Source organism: Balaenoptera ricei, chromosome 3, assembly GCF_028023285.1.
Source record: "Balaenoptera ricei isolate mBalRic1 chromosome 3, mBalRic1.hap2, whole genome shotgun sequence".
Lineage (NCBI taxonomy): Eukaryota > Metazoa > Chordata > Mammalia > Artiodactyla > Balaenopteridae > Balaenoptera > Balaenoptera ricei.
Genome location: NC_082641.1, coordinates 122805758 through 122822999, shown reverse-complemented (window position 1 = coordinate 122822999; position 17242 = coordinate 122805758). Strand labels below are relative to the sequence as shown.

The window sequence follows — 17242 nt, the reverse complement described above, 5'->3', positions numbered from 1 at the left end:
CTTTTCATTCTTTTTTCTTTATTCTGCTCTGCAGCAGTGAATTCCACCATTCTGTCTTCCAGGTCACTTATCCGTTCTTCTGCCTCAGTTATTCTGCTATTGATCCCTTCTAGAGAATTTTTAATTTCATTTATTGTGTTGTTCATCATTGTTTGTTTTCTCTATAGTTCTTCTAGGTCCTTGTTAAAGATTTCTTGTATTTTTTCCATTCTATTTCCAAGATTTTGCATCATCTTTACTATCATTATTCTGAATTCTTTTTCAGGTAGACTGCCTATTTCCTCTTCATTTTTTTGGTCTGGTGTGTTTTACCTTGCTCCTTCATCTGCTGCATATTTCTGTCTTCTCATTTTGTTTAACTTACTGTGTTTGGGGTCTCCTTTTCGCAGGCTGCAGGTTCGTAGTTATTGTTGTTTTTGGTGTCTGCCACCAGTGAGTAAGGTTGGTTGAGTGGGTTGTGTAGTCTTCTTGGTGGAGGGGACTAGTGCCTGTGTTCTGGTGGATGAGGATGGATTTTGTCTTTCTGGTGGGTAGGACTGCTTCCGGTGGTGTGTTTTTGCGTGTCTGTGAACTTTATGATTTTAGGCAGCCTCTATGCTAATGGGGGCATCCTGTTCCTATCTTACTAGTTGTTTGGCATGGGATGTCCAGCACTGGAGATTGCTGGTCATTGAGTGGAGCTGGGTCTTAGCTTTGAGATGGAGATCTCTGGGAGACCTCTTGCCAATTGATATTACGTGGGGCCAGGACGTCTCTGGTGGTCTGATGTCATGAACTCTGCTCTCCTACCTCAGAGGCTGAAGCCTGACCACCAAGACCTTGTCATCCAACTGGCCAGTTACGTGTGGAGTTTCTTGCCTTTTGGGAAGTCTGAGGTCTTCTGCCAGCATTTAGTAGGTGTTCTGTAGGGGTTGTTCCACATGTAGATGTATTTTTGATGTATTTGTGGGGAGGAAAGTGATCTTCACATCTTCCTCCTCCACAGTCTTGAAGGTCCTCTCCCTATTTCCTCTTAATTTGTTTGGTCTGTTGGGTTTTTACCTTGCTACTTCATCTGCTACATATTTCTGTTTTCTCATTTTGTTTAACTTACTGTGTTTGGGGTCTCCTTTTCACAGGCTGCAGTTTCTTAGTTCCTGTTATTTTTGGTGTCTGCCCCCAGTGGTTGAGGTTGGCTCAGTGGCTTGTGTAGGCTTCCTGCCAGAGCGGACTGGTGCAGGTGTTCTGGTTGTTGGGGCTGTAGCATGTCCTTCTGGTGGGCAGGGCTGCATCTCATGGTGTGTTTTGGAGTGTCTGTGAACTTAGTATGACTTTAGGCAGCCTCTCTGCTAATGGGTGTGGTAGTATTCCTATCTTGCTAGTTGTTTTGCATGGGGTGTCCAGCACTTGATCTTGCTGGCTGTTGGGTGGAACTGAGTCTTAGTGTTGAGACAAAGATCTCTGGAGAGCTCTCGCCAGTTGATATTATGTTGGGCTGGGAGGCTTCTGGTGGTCCAATGTCCTGGACTCGGCTCTCCCACCTTGGAGTCTCAGGCCTGACACCTGGCTGATGCACTAAGACCCTGCCAGCCACATAGCTCAGAAGAAAGGAAGAGATAGAAAAAGAAAAACAAACTAAAAAACTAAAACAAAAACAAAGAGACAGAACCCTAGGACAAATGGTAAAAGCAAAACTATACAGACAAAATCATACAAAGAAGCATACACATACACACTCACAAAAAGAGAAAAAGGAAAAATATATATATATATATATATATATATATATATATATATATAAAAAGGAAGAGAGCAGCCAAAGCAGTAAACAAAGCCAACAATGATAATAAGCACTAAATACTATACTAAGATAAACATAAAACTAGAAAAAAATTAGACACAGAAAGCAAACCCCCAAGTCTACAGTTGCTCCCAGAGTCCACCACCTCAATTTTGGGAACATTCATTGTCTGTTCAGGTATTCTTCAGATGCAGTGTTTATCAAGTTGATTGTGGTGATTTAATCTGCTGCTCCTGAGGCTGCATGGAGAAATTTCCCTTTCTCTTCTTTGTTTGCACAGCTCCTGGAGTCTAGCTTTGGTTTTGGCCCTGCCTCTGCATGTAGGCAGCCCTCACGAGTCTATTCTCCACCCAGACAGGAAGGGCTTAGAACAGCAGCTGATCAGGGCTCTCTTACTCACTCAAGCCAGGGGGAGAGGCGGGTACAGTAGTCATAATTGGAATGTGGGGCGATCCTGACGTAGCAGAGGCCAACGTGACATTGCAACAGGCTGAGGTGCACTGTGTGTTCTCCTGGGGAAGTTGTCCTTTGATCTTGGGACCCTGGCAGTGGCATGCTTCACAGGCTCCCTGGGGGGGTGTCGTAGTGACTTGCACTTGCACACAGGATTCTTGGTGGCAGCAGCCCAGCCCTAGCGTTTCATGCACGTTTCTGGGGTCTGAGCTGATAGCCGCAGCTTGCGGCTGTCTCTGGAGTCTGTTTAGGTGGTGCTCTGCCTTCTGTGGGCAGACAGGGAAGGAATCCACTTTCCTTACACACCCTGAAACAATGGTCTCTTGCCTCTTAGGCAGGTCCAGACTTTTTCCCGGACTCCCTCCTGGCTAGCTGTGGTGCACTAGCCCCTTTCAGGCTGTGTTCACGCAGCCAACCCCAGTCCTCTCCCTGGGATCTGACCTCCGAAGCCTGAGCCTCAACTCCCAGCCCCCGTCCGCCCCGGCGGGTGAGCAGACAAGCCTCTCGGGCTGGTGAGTGCTGGTCGGCACTGATCCTCTGTGTGGGAATCTCTCCACTTTGCCCTCTGCACCCCTGTTCTGTGCTCTCCTCCATGGCTCCAAAGCTTCCTCCCCTCCCACCCCCCGTCTCTGCCAGTGAAGGGGCTTCCTAGTGTGTGGAAACCTTTCCTCCTTCACAGCTCCCTCCCAGAGGTGCAGGTCCCATCCCTATTCTTTTGTCTCTGTTTTTTCTTTTTTCTTTTTCCCTACCCAGGTACGTGGGGAGTTTCTTGCCTTTTGGGAAGTCTGAGGTCCTCTGCCAGCGTTCAGTAGGTGTTCTGTATGAGTTGTTCCACATGTAGATGTATTTTTCATGTATTTGTGGAGAGGAAGGTGATCTCCACGTCTTTCTCCTCTGCCATCTTGAAGGTCGGCCACTTAGCTTTATTTTGTCTAATGAGATTTAACTTAAGATTCTCTTCTTAAGCCAAATCCAGGTCATCTTTCTTACTTGCAAAATGTGCCTTCATGGGCTTCTGCGGCACAACTGATTTGTTTTGTTTAAGGTCTTTGACTTTAACAGCATGTCTCCTGTGGGTTGTCAGCAAGCTGGGAGACACTGGTCATCTGAGCATATCCAAACCAGAAACACGACTTTTTTTGTCCTTTGTGCTTAGTCTCATTTCACTTGCTCGTAGGGTACCACATGTGGAGGTACTGCAGTGGACACTTCAGATGAGAGTTCCTAATGTGAAACGGCTGCACCAGCACCTCAGCTTAGATGCTGTGGATGACTCTCCATGTTTATTTTAAAATAAACTTTTATTTTTCAATCATAACATGAAGTAAAGTTCAGTAGGGTCATGGTCTTTGGACTAGGACCATGTAATTGACCTAATTTTCAATCTTGGTTCTGCCACCTGCTTGTGTTTGGCCCTTCTGCTAGTTACTAGGCATTTCTGTGCCTCACTTTCCTTTTCTGTGAAACAAGAGGCTCTGAGTCTTGTGAGGAATAAAGAAGACATGCTTGCAAACTGTTAAGCAAAGTGTGCAAAACTAAGTAAATGTTCAGGAATTTGTTATTACTGTGAGCAAGCAACTTACTAAGTTTCAAAAGGATTAAAAAAATGTTATGACGTGGTACCTAGCCTCACGGAATTTATGCTCCAATGAGAACATTTGACATATACTTAGAGTACAAGGGAATTTATAAGAGCTTTTTAGACACTTAAAAGCCAAGCACTGTGGGGATGCAAAGAAGGAAAGGGTACTTTCCGTGTGGGATATTAAGAAAGGGTTCATGATAAATAGGATGTTCTTGAGAGAGAGTTAGGATTTTGTCTGGTGGGGAAGGAAGGCGAGGAAGGAGGAGTGGAGAAGGGAGAGAAGGAAAAGGAAGGAAAGGCTTTCCAGACCGAGGGAGCAGCTGGAACAGCTGGAGATAGGAAAGGTAAATAGTTCTGTGTGGCTGGAGCTGAGAGTGAGGTGTGTGGTGAATTGGGAGGTGAGAGTGGCAGATGTGGTGAGGATAGAGGTATGGAAATCATGGTGGATTTACGAAGCCATGTTATAGTGTCTGAACTTTTTATAAGCCATGGTAGAAACAACATTTTAGGAAACAGAATCACATAATCAACTCTGAAGCAATAGGTTGGAGGATGCAGGGGAGCTTGGAAATCCCATGTTTTGTTGGTAGTCTGTGAGAGCAGTTCACATGAGCCATAGTGAAAAAACTGGGTGGGGACATTTCAAGTTAAAGGAAAGACAGAAATAGATATATTTTAGAGGTGAACCTAAAAGGATCTGGTGACCATCTGGACATGGGTAGTGAGGGAGAGGGAAGTATTAAAGTAGAAAAATTTTGAAGACAGATGTTGGTAGGAGGGGATAGACTAGGGGCTGAAAAATCTCATGCCTATAAGGAGCAGACAGGTAAGGGAAATGAGTGAAGTAGGCTAGATTGGGAATATGACAGGGAGGGGTTGGTCTGTGGAAACTGCCCTGTCTGCTAAAGGGAGCAGCCTCTACTCAGCCTCGACTAGTCATTACCATAGAGAAATTTGTGTCTAATGGTATCAGATCTTTCAGTTTTCAAGAGAAGCTAAAATTTCAAAGTTGAAAGTAATTTCTCCTGATTTATTTCTTTAGATTTCATTTTTTAAAAAAACACTGTGTGGGTCAAACAAAACAGAGGGTGAGAGTTGAAAACTTAGGATGCATTGGTAATTTTCCTGATTGCCTGATATTCTCATCCATATATCTTCTGAAATTACTGCTTATATTTCCATTTAAAACATTTACATGCACTTTTCCAATTGTTTTAGGATGAATAGTATGAATACATACTGATTACTATTAGTACGTATCTCAAGCAAATAGTCCATTTGTTTCTGTTTCTACGGTGGTTTCTTTTGCAAGACATGCGTTTCAAGAGATCTTAAGATGTGATCAATACATCCAAAATATGGACTCTGAAATAAATGGTTAGTTTTTCAGACTGGGGGATATATGTGCATGCATGCATGTTGCTCTGTTGTTTATGCAGTTTCAAGGGAAAATGTAGACAATTGTATTAAATGCATTGGTGTAAGGTAGAATGGAGGTGTGATTTACAAAAATTCAGATCTTTCAATATAAGCATCCACATCAAATCTATGCATAATTTGTTTTTATGTAGCAAGCTTTGATGTCATTGAAATAATGGAAAAAATTTTTGATGGAAATATTATTTGTTAAGGTTTTGAAAAAATGAGTATGTATCTCATTACTGAGAAAAAGCTAACAGAAGAGAGTAGGGTCTCAGGCATAATTCTGAAAGTAAAATGGATCAATGAATTTTTCTCCCAATCATTTCATCTTCCCAATGTGCTATTCATCTTACAGCTGGTTGCCTGGTAACCTGGTGATTATCAGGGGCAGTCATGGCATATCAACATTGAGGGTACAGCTGATTGTGCATGTGATTCCTGCTCTCTTTCAGGCTGAATAGGTAGTGATGGGTGAGTCTCTGGTCTAAGAGGAAGGGCTTTGTTGGTACAGGGAAAGAATGCTGGATATCAGATGATAATCCCACCTCTAGTACATACTGGCTGTGACTCTTGGGAAAGTTATTTGACCTCAGACAGCCTCAGTTTCCTCATCTGTACAATGGCGGTAACTTTAGTTTCTACCTCTCAAAGTTGTGAATCTTACATGAGATCATGCATTAAAATGTGCAAATAGAAGGTACGATTATTTTAAATATTAACAGCCAGCACTACAATCACTACTACTAAAATGAATAAGGCATGCTGTTATTGGAGACCGTTGAAGTTATTTGTTACTGGAAGCTGAATTAAATAGCTAATGATGATGTTTTATGAATCGTGTGGAATTCTTCCATTGAAATTTAGAAAACCTGACTTTGGCCAGTTAAAGCGAAGAGGAATTTATTGAAGGATATTCATAGTGCATATATTCAGTGAGTGGCTCAAGTCCTTTATTTCTAGCTCTTAAGTACTGACAAAATATTTTTGTTTGAATAGGCACTATTCACAGCTGTCTTCAAACTGTCCTAGTAGATACAAAAATCTATGAAATCTACAAAGTGAGCTGTGCCCCTAGGATTAGGTAATTCCCTGCCTGCACAACTGTATGGATTCCTAGACACTTCATAAGTCCTCTAAATATGGTGGAGATCTTGTACACTCTGTGTGGGGACCATAGCACAAGGGAAGATCCTTGTCCCCTGAAAAGCTGGTCCTGAACACAACTGCTGGGAAATATCACTCTGAGTGGAGCAGAAGACATATTTCTACTGATGCATACAGTTTTCTTTTTCTGTTTTGGCATTTTCTTAATTTTATGGGTTATGCACCTACAGCACATACCACCTTACATTGTACACATACTTGCAATAAATTTTCCTCAGAGCGGTCTTACAGAAAAATACACTAAGATATAGCTTGGGGTGTGGTGTGTGATGATCAGTGTTGTGATTGGCAGAAAGAATTTCAGAGAACTAGACTCATTGCCTGAATTTGTTTTAGATTGAGAAAGGGCTTCTGAGGAATGGCTTCATTTATTCATTAATCCAACAAATTATGATTATAAATGGCTAAAAACTGAGGATAGCGTGATGTGATGTGATGAGCAAGATCAGTACAATTCTTATCGTTACTAAAGTAATACTGGAAACACACTGTAGCAATTAAGTGTCATCAATGCTATGATAGAAAAAGTATAGCCACTTATGGAAATGAGTAGAAAGAATGCCTAATCGAAGGGTTCTGGGAAGATGTTATTATCTTGCTTTCGATTTGGCTCTGTCCCCCTTTAATGAAATCATTGACTTTTTTACTCTGTGCTAGGCACCTAGACTGATTTCTAGGTGAAAACAAATATGGAACTCACATAGGAGCACAGCTGCCTTCATTTCCACTCTAAGCTTTGGGCCAGTGATAAAGGAAGGTGGATGAGAATTGGAAATGTGTATGACAAGGAAAGCACATGTCCCCATGTCCTTGTTACAGGCAGAGATAGACAGATTTGTACAGATAATTTTTCCTAGATAACATAAAAATTTTAATTAAGATCTCAGTAGGCATTTAATACAGAACTCCTAAATGAAGTTGTGTTTTTTTTTTTTTTTTCTCATTTGTTTTGATCAGCAAATTGTTTCCTGGGGTGAGAATGACAGACAGCATGGTTTGGCAGGAGGATGAGCATACACACCTTGCGTTCATAGATAAAACCATGCTGGCTGATGGCTCTGAGCCACCGAGAAGTCTCTAGTCAGTGACAGGCTTGGTGGGTGGAACGGGCGAGTGGATTGCTGTGGTTAACATTGCATTTCAGTGGAGACCTTCAGGATGGCGGAGGAGTAAGACGTGGAGATCACCTTCCTCCACACAAATACATCAGAAATATATCTAAATGTGGAACAACTCCTACAGAACACCTACTGAACGCTGGCAGAAGACCTCAGACTTCCCAAAAGGCAAGAAACTCCCCACATACCTGGGTAGGGCCAAAGAAAAAAGAAAAAACAGAGGCAAAAGAATAGGGACAGGACCTGCACCTCTGGGAGGGAGCTGTGAAGGAGGGAAAGTTTCCACACACTAGGAAGCCCCTTCACTGGCGGAGACAGGGGGTGGCGAGGGTGAAGTTTCGGAGCCATGGAGCAGAGTGCAGCAACAGGGGTGCAGAGGGCAAAGTGGAGAGATTCCCACACAGAGGATCAGTGCCGACCAGCACTCACCACCCCAAGAGGCTCATCTGCTCACCCGCCGGGGCGGGCAGGGGCTGGGAGCTGAGTCTCAGGCTTCGTAGGTCGGATCCCAGGGAGAGAACTGGGGTTGGCTGTGTGAACACAGCCTGAAGGGGCTAGTGCACCACAGCTAACCAGGAGGGAGTCCGGGAAAAAGTCTGGACCTGCCTAAGAGGCAAGAAATTATTGTTTTGGGGTGCACGAGGAGAGGGGATTCAGAGCACCGCCTAAATGAGCTCCAGAGATGGGTGTGAGCCGTGGCTATCAGCACGGACACCAGAGATGGGCATGAAACACTAAGACTGCTGCTGCAGCCACCAAGAATCCTATGTGCAAGTACAGGTCACTATCCACACCTCCCCTCCCGAGAGCCTGTGCAGCCCGCCACTGCCAGGGTCCCGTCATCCAGGGGCAACTTCCCCGGGAGAACACACGGTGCGCCTCAGGCTGTTGTAATGTCACGTCAGCCTCTGCCTCTGCAGGATGGCCCCACATTCTGTACCCCTTCCTCCCCTGGGCCTCAGTGAGCCAGAGCTCCCTAATCAGCTGCTACTTTAACCCCGTACTATCTGAGAGAAGAACAGACGCCAGAGGGTGACCTACACACAGAGGCAGGCCTAAATCCGCAGCTGAAACCCAGGAAATGTGCGCAAAAAGAAGAGAAAGGGAAATCTTTCCCAGGAGCCTCAGGAGCAGCAGATTAAATCTCCACAATCAACTTGATGTACCCTGCATCTGTGGAAAATCTGAATACACAACGAATCATCCCAAAATTGAGGCAATGGACTTTGGGAGCAACTTTAGACTTGGGGTTAGCTTTCTGTATCTAATTTGTTTCTTGTTTTATGTTTATCTTATTTTAGTATTCAGAGTTTATTATCATTGGTAGATTTGTTTATTGATTTGGTTGCTCTCTTCCTTTTTTTTTATATATAGATATATATATATATTTTTCCTTTTCTTCTTTTTGTGAGTGTGTATGTGTATGCTTCTTTGTGTGACTTTCTCTGTATAGCTTTGCTTTTACCATTTGTCCTAGGGTTCTCTCTGACCTTTTTTTCTTTATTACTTTTTAATTATTTTTTATTTTTAATAACTTTTTTATTTTTAATTTTAATTATTTTATTTTATTATATTCTTTATTTCTTTCTTTATTTCTCCCTTTTTTTCTGAGCCATGTGGCTGACAGGGTCTCGGTGCTTTGGCCGGGTGTCAGACCTGTGCCTCTGTGGTTGGAGAGCCGAGTTCAGAACATTGGTCCACCAGAGACCTCCTGGCTCCACATAATAACAAATGGCAAAAGCTTTCCCAAAGACCTCCATCTCAACACTAAAACCCAGCTCCACTCAACAACCAGCAAGCTGCAGTGCTGGACACCTGATGTAAAACAACTAGCGACACAGGAACACAACCCCACCCATCAGCAGAGAGGCTGCCTAAAATCATAACAAGTTCACAGACACCCCAAAACACAACACTGGATGAGGTTCTGGCCACCAGAAAGACAAGATCCAGCCTCATCCACCAGAACACAGGCAACAGTACCCTCCACCAGGAAGCCTACACAACCCAGTCAACCAACCTTACCCACTGGGGGTAGACACCAAAAACAACGGGAACTGGGAAACTGCAGCCTGCTAAAAGGAAACTCCAAACACAGTAAGTTAAGCAAACTGAGAAGACAGAGAAATGCACAACAGATGAAGGAGCAAAGTAAAAACCCATCAGACCAAACAAATGAAGAGGAAATAGGCAGTCTACCAGAAAAAGAATTCAGAGTAATGATAGTAAAGATGATCCAAAACCTTGGAAATAGAATGGAGAAAATGCAAGAAAGGTTTAAAAAGGACCTAGATGAACTAAAGAGCAAACAAACAATGATGAACAACACAGTAAATGAAATTAAAAATTCTCTAGAAGGAATGAATAGCAGAATAACTGAGGCAGAAGAACGGATAAGTGACCTGGAAGATAAAATAGCAGAAATAACTACTGCAGAGCAGAATAAAGAAAAAAGAATGAAAAGAATTGAGGACAGTCTCAGAGAGCTCTGGGATAACATTAAATGCACCAACATTCGAATTATAGGGGTCTCAGAAGAAGAAGAGGAAAAGAAAGAGACTGAGAAAATATTTGAAGAGATTATAGTTAAACACTTCCCTAATATGGGAAAGGACATAGTCAATCAAGTCCAGGAGGCACAGAGAGTCCCTCCCATACAGGATAAATCCAAGGAGAAACATACCAAGACACATATTAATCAAACTATCAAAAATTAAATACAAAGAAAAAATATTAAAAGCAGCAAGGGAAAAACAACATATAACATACAAGGGAATCCACATAAGGTTAAGAGCTGATCTTTCAGCAGAAACTCTGCAAGCCAGAAGGCAGTAGCAGGACATATTTAAAGTGATGAAAGGGAAAAACCTACAACCAAGAGTACTCTACCCAGCAAGGATCTCATTCAGATTTGACAAAGAAATTAAAAGCTTTACAGACAAGCAAAACCTAAGACAATTCAGCACCACCACAACAGCTTTACAACAAATGCTAAAGGAATTTCTCTAGGCAGGAAACACAAGAGAAGGAAAAGACCTACAATAACAAACCCAAAACATTTAAGAAAATGGTAATAGGAACATACATATTGATAATTACCTTAAATGTAAATGGATTAAATGCTCCAACCAAAAGACATAGACTGGCTGAATGGAAACAAAAATGAGACCTGTACATATGCTGTCTACAAGAGATTCATTTCAGACCTAGGGACACATACAGACTGAAAGTGAGCAGATGGAAAAAGATATTCCATGCAAATGAAATCAAAAGAAAGCTGGAGTAGCAATTCTCATATCAGACAAAATAGATTTTAAAATAAAGACTATTACAAGAGACAGAAAAAGCCACTACATAATGATCAAGGGATCAATCCAAGAAAAAGATATAACAATTGTAAATATTTATGCACCCAACACAGGAGCACCTCAATACATAAGGCAAATGCTAACAGCCATAAAATGGAAATTGACAGTAACAAAATAATAGTTGGGGACTTTAACACCCTACTTTCACCAATGGAGAGATCATCCAAAATGAAAATAAATAAGGAAACACAAGCTTTAAATGATATATTAAAAAAGATGGACTTAACTGATATTTATAGGGAATTCCATCCAAAACCAACAGAATACACTTTCTTCTCAAGTGCTCATGGAACATTCTCCAGGATAGATCATATCTTGGGTCACAAATCAAGCCTTGGTAAATTTAAGAAAATTGAAATCGTATCACGTATCTTTTCCGACCACACTATGAGACTAGATATCAACTACAGGAAAAAATCTGTAAAAAATACAAACACATGGAGGCTAAACAATACACTACTAAATAACCAAGAGATTACTAAAGAAATCAAAGAAGAAATCAAAAAATACCTAGAAACAAATGAAAATGAAAACGTGATGACACAAAACTTATGGGATGCAGCAAAAGCAGTTTTAAGAGGGAAGTTTATAGCAATACAGTCCTACCTCAAGAAGCAAGAAACACCTCAAATAAACAAGCTAACCTTACACCTAAAGCAATTAGGGAAAGAAGAACAAAGAAACCCCAAAGTTAGCAGAAGGAAAGTAATCATAAGGATCAGATGAGAAATAAATGGGAAAAAAAAATGAAGGAAATGATAGCAAAGATCAATAAAACTAAAAGCTGGTTCTTTGAGAAGATAAACAAAATTGATAAACCATTAGCCAGACTCATCAAGAAAAAAAGGGGGAAGACTCAAATCAATAGAATTAGAAATGAAAAAGGAAAAATAACAACTAACACTTCAGTAATACAAAGGACTATCAGCGATGACTACAAACAACTATATGCCAATAAAATGGACAACCTGGAAGAAATGGACAAATTCTTAGAAAAGTACAACCTTCCAAGACTGAACCAGGAAGAAGTAGAAAATATAAACAGACCAGTCACAAGCACTGAAATTGAGACTGTGATTAAAAATCTTTCAACAAACAAAAGCCCAGTACCAGATGGCTTCACAGGCGAATTCTATCAAACATTTAGAGAAGAGATAACAGCTATCCTTCTCGAATGCTTCCAAAATATAGCAGAGGGAGGAACACTCCCAAACTCATTCTACGAGGCCACCATCACCCTCATATGAAAACCAGACAAAGATCTCACAAAGAAAGAAAACTACAGGCCAATATCACTGATGAACATAGATGCAAAAATCATCAACATAATAATACTCGCCAACAGAATCCAACAGCACATTAAAAGGAACATACACCATAATCAAGTGGGTTTTATCCCAGGAATGCAAGGATTCTTCAATATTAGCAAATCAATCAATGTGATGAACCGTATTAACAAATTGAAGGAGAAAAACCATGTGATCATCTGAACAGATGCAGAAAAAGCTTTCGACAAAATTCAACACCCATTTATGATAAAATACCCTCCAGAAAGTAGACATAGAGGGAAATTACCTCAACATAATAAAGGCTATATATCACAAACCCACAGCTAGCATCATTCTCAATGGTTAAAATCTGAAACCATTTCCTCTGAAATCAGGAACAAGGCAAGGTTTTCCACTCTCACCACTATTATTCAACATAGTTTTGGAAGTTTTAGACACAGAAATCAGAGAAGAAAAAGAAATAAAAGGAATTCAAATTGGAAAACAAACGTAAAGCTGTCACTGTTTGCAGATGATGTGATACTATACATAGAGAATCCTAAAGATGCTACCAGAAAACTACTAGAGATAATCAATGAATTTGGTAAAGTAGCAGTATACAAAATTAACGGACAGAAATGTGTTGCATTCCTATACACTAATGATGAAAAATCTGAAAGAGAAATCAAGGAAACACTCCTATTTACCACTGCAACAAAAGGAATAAAATACCTAGGAATAAACCTACCTAAGGAAACAAGAGTCCTGGATGCAGAAAAGTATAAGGCACTGATGAAAGAAATGAAAGATTATACAAACAGATGGAGAGATATACCATGCTCTTGGATTGAAAGAATCAATATAGTGAAAATGACTATACTACCCAACACAATCTACAGATTCAATGCAATCCATAACAAACTACCAATGGCATTTTTCACAGAAGTAGAACAAAAAATTTCACAATTTGTATGGAAACAATAGACCCCGAATAGCCAAAGCAATCTTAAGGAAGAAAAACGGACCTGGTGGAATCAGTATCCTGGATTTCAGACTATGCTACAGAGCTACAGTAATCAAGACAGTATGGTACAGGCACAAAAACAGAAATATAGACCAATGGAACAGGATAGAAAGCCCAGAGATAAACCCATATACCTATGGTCACCTTATTTTTGATAAAGGAGGCAAGAATATACAATGGAGAAAAGACAGCCTCTTCAATAATTGGTGCTGGGAAAACTGGACAGCTACATGTAAAAGAATGAAATTAGAACACTTCCTAACACCATACACAAAAATAAACTCAAAATGGATTAAAAACCTAAATGTAAGGCCAGACACTATAAAACTCTTAGAGTAAAACATAGGCAGAACACTCTAGGACGTAAATCACAGCAAGATCCTTTTTGACCCAGCTCCTAGAGAAATGGAAATAAAAACAAAAATAAACAAATGGGACCTAATGAAACTTAAAAGCTTTTGCACAGCAAAGGAAACCATAAACAAGACAAAAAGACAACCCTCAGAATGGGAGAAAATATTTGGAAATGAAGCAACTGACAAAGGATTAATCTCCAAGATTTACAAGCAGCCCATGCAGCTCAATATCAAAAAAATCAAACAACCCAATCCAAAAATGGGCAGAAGACCTAAATAGACATTTCTCCAAATAAGATATACAGATTGCCAACAAACACATGAAAGAATGCTCAACATCACTAATCATTAGAGAAATGCAAGTCAAAACTGCAATGAGGTATGACCTCACACCAGTCAGAATGGCCATCATCAAATAATCTACAAACATAAATCCTGGAGAGGGTGTGGAGAAAAGGGAATCCTCTTGCACTGTTGGTGGGAATGTAAATTGATACAGCCACTATGGAGAACAGTATGGAGGTTCCTTACAAAACTAAAAATAGAACTACCATAGGACCCAGAAATCACACTACTGGGCATACACCCTGAGAAAACCAGAGTTCAAATAGAGTCATTTACCAGAATGTTCATTGCAGCTCTATTTACAATATCCAGGACATGGAATCAACCTATGTGTCCATCAACAGATGAATGGATAAAGAAGATGTGACCCATATATACAATGGAATATTACTCAGCCATTAAGAGAAATGAAATTGAGTTATTTGTAGTGAGGTGGATGGACCTAGAGTCTGTCATACAGAGTGAAGTAAGTCAGAAAGAGAAAAACAAATACTGTATGCTAACATATATATGGAATCTAAAAAAAAAAAAAAAAAAAGCTTCTGAAGAACCTAGGGGTAGGACAGGAATAAAGACACAGACATAGAGAATAGACTTGAGGACATAGGGAGGGGGAATGGTAACCTGGGATGAAGTGAAAGATTGGCATGGACATATATACACTACCAAATGTAAAATAGATAGCTAGTGGGGAACAGCCGCATAGCGCAGGGAGATCAGCTCGGTGCTTTGTGACCACCTAGAGGGGTGGGATAGGGAGGGTGGGAGGGAGACGCAAGAGGGAGGAGGCATGGGGATATATGTATATGTATAGCTGATTCAGTTTGTTATAAAGCAGAAACTAACACACCATTGTAAAACAATTATACTCCAATAAAGTTTTTAAACAAACAAACAAGACAGAAAAACCCCCAAAATTGCATTTTAGCACAGGCATCCAAGGGTGCCAAGAACTTGACAGCATAACAGATAGTGAGAGAGGAAGCCAAGGCAGTTAGGGGTGGCCTCCAATTCATGGTTGACAGCCAGGGATAATTTGTGCTTAACAGATCAGGCAAACTCGCAGCCTATACATGCGTCCTCACTCTGAAAGAGTGAGATTGTCTCAGTGGAGTCTGTGCCTAGCTTTTTTGGATTTTTGGGGGGCGGCTTTTTGCCTAGCTTTGAACTCTAAACACTGACTGTTTAGTGTGCCAGTATCTCTTTCTAAGTTGTCTTAAGTTACTTACCTCACTTTAAATAGTGATATATGTGATGTATAAGCTAGTTTATTCTAAACTTTAGGCCTATGTTTTGTTTTGTGTTTATTGAAGTATACTTGATTTACGATGTTTTGTCAGTTTCTGGTGTACAGCAAATTGATTTATATATATCTATTCTTTTTCAGATTCTTTTCCATTATAGTTTATTACAAGATACTGAATATAATTCCTTGTGTTATACAGTAGGACCTTGTTGTTTTTGTATCTCTTAATCCCAACTCCTACTTTAACCCTCCACTCTCCCCGCCCTTTGGTAACCATAAGTTTATTTTCTAAGTCTTTGAGTCTGTTTCTGTTTCATAGATATGTTCATTTGTGTTATATTTTAGATTCCACATATAAGTGATATCATATGATATTTGTCTTTCTCTTCCTGACTTACTTCACTTAGTGTGATAATCTCTAGGTCCATCCATGTTGCTGCAGTTGACATTATTTCATTCTTTTTTATGGCTTAGTAGTATTTCACTGTATACATATACCACATCTTATTTATCCATTGATCTGTCAATGAACACTTAGGTTGCTTCCATGTCTTGGCTAGTGTGAAAAGTGTTGCTATGAACATTGTGTTACATGTATCTTTTTGAGTTAGAGTTTTCTCCAGATATATGCTCAGGAGTGGGATTACTGAATCATATGATAACACTATTATTAATTTTTGAAGAAACCTCCATACTGTTCTCCATAGTGGTTGTACCAATTTACCTTTCCACCAACAGTGTAAGAGGGTTCCCTTTTCTTCATACCCTCTCCAGCATTTGTTATTTGCAGACTTTTTAATGATGGCCATTCTGACCGGTGTGAGGTAAACATAAGGCCTTTGAATTGCCACTCACACTGCCTAGAACACCCTGTCCTCAGATTGTCAGCTTAAATGGCAGTTCTTCAGAAAGTCTTTCCTGAGCCCCTATTTAAAGAAGTTAGACTCAATAGCTTTCTGTTATATTACATTGCTTTATTATCTTGTAGCATATATCACTTTTTGGAATTATCTTAAAGTTTTGTAATAGTATTTTTCTTTGTTGTAGGTATCCCCTTTCTGGTCTGGAAACTCTCTGAGAATAAGGACTTTCTCTGTCTCATTCACCATTGGATCCTCAGACGCTGGACTAGTCCCTGGCTTTTAAGTCTCTGTGCTCCTTCAAGGCAAGGATCGTATCTTAGACAACTTGCCAAGCCTGATGCCCAGGACAGTAAGTGATTCCCATTAATATGTAGACTTATGTAATAAATACAATTGAGCTTTGTAAAAGTAACCAATAGTGAACATTAAGTGAGCACCTTGTTGAAAAAAGGGCCATTTTTCTCTTAATCAACTTTTAAATTAATTTAAAACCAGCTATTATTTTTGTGTATTTGTGTGTTCAGCTTGCATTTGAGCATCATTTTGTGACAGGTGCTTTGAGAAATGAAAGAGAAGAGTACAAGTGGTCGTTGCCTTTCAAAGTCTTCTATTCTATTCTGAAAGACGTGGGTGAAACTCATTTTCCTTTCTAATCTTTGGAAATGGTGCCTAGCTGTGTTCTTAGATAAATAATGCTTTTTTAAAAAAAATGAATAAATGGATAAAAGTAAAAATCACTGAATGAATAAGAAATAGGTGAATTAAGTGATAGGAGTTAGAAGCAGATGCAGCCAATCGTCAGAGTCTTTGAGTCAGGGTGAAGGGATTTGATTGCATGAAGTCGTTGACTCATGAAGTAGACTTAATTTATTTTTCACCCAGTAGAAACCATTCACTGTTTCCTTGTGTTCATGTTATTGTTTCTTACTACCATGGGTTGTTCTTGATGTCCCCATGGCTGGAATGCGTGTTGATAATCTTTGTATGTTTAAAGTCCATTCGCTGAAGATAAAAGCAAATATCATCATCTCAGTGAAATAGTTTACTACCTCCCTTGCAGTAAGAAATTTCTCCACCTCTGAATTCCTAGAATGCTCTATTGACTCTCTGCCTGTCGCACATAACCCTTTTCATTTTATATTGCCATTATTTATGTCTGTGTTTAATCTTCTCTTTTAGACTCAGCTCCTTGAGGGTGGGCTTATTGCTGATTTATCTGAGTAGCAAACTTTTAGTAATTCATTCAAAAA

At 40.1% G+C, this 17242-nt stretch overlaps 1 protein-coding gene across 1 annotated transcript in view; it reads left to right on the top strand.

Annotated features, from left to right (window-relative positions):
• PRELID2 (PRELI domain containing 2) overlaps positions 1–17242 on the top strand; it is a 598497-nt gene that overhangs the window by 353307 nt on the left and 227948 nt on the right. Inside the window, exon 10 of the transcript XR_009502406.1 lies at positions 16177–16341. The gene's annotated coding sequence lies outside the window, so the exon portion shown is untranslated. The remainder of the gene's footprint in view (positions 1–16176; positions 16342–17242) is intronic.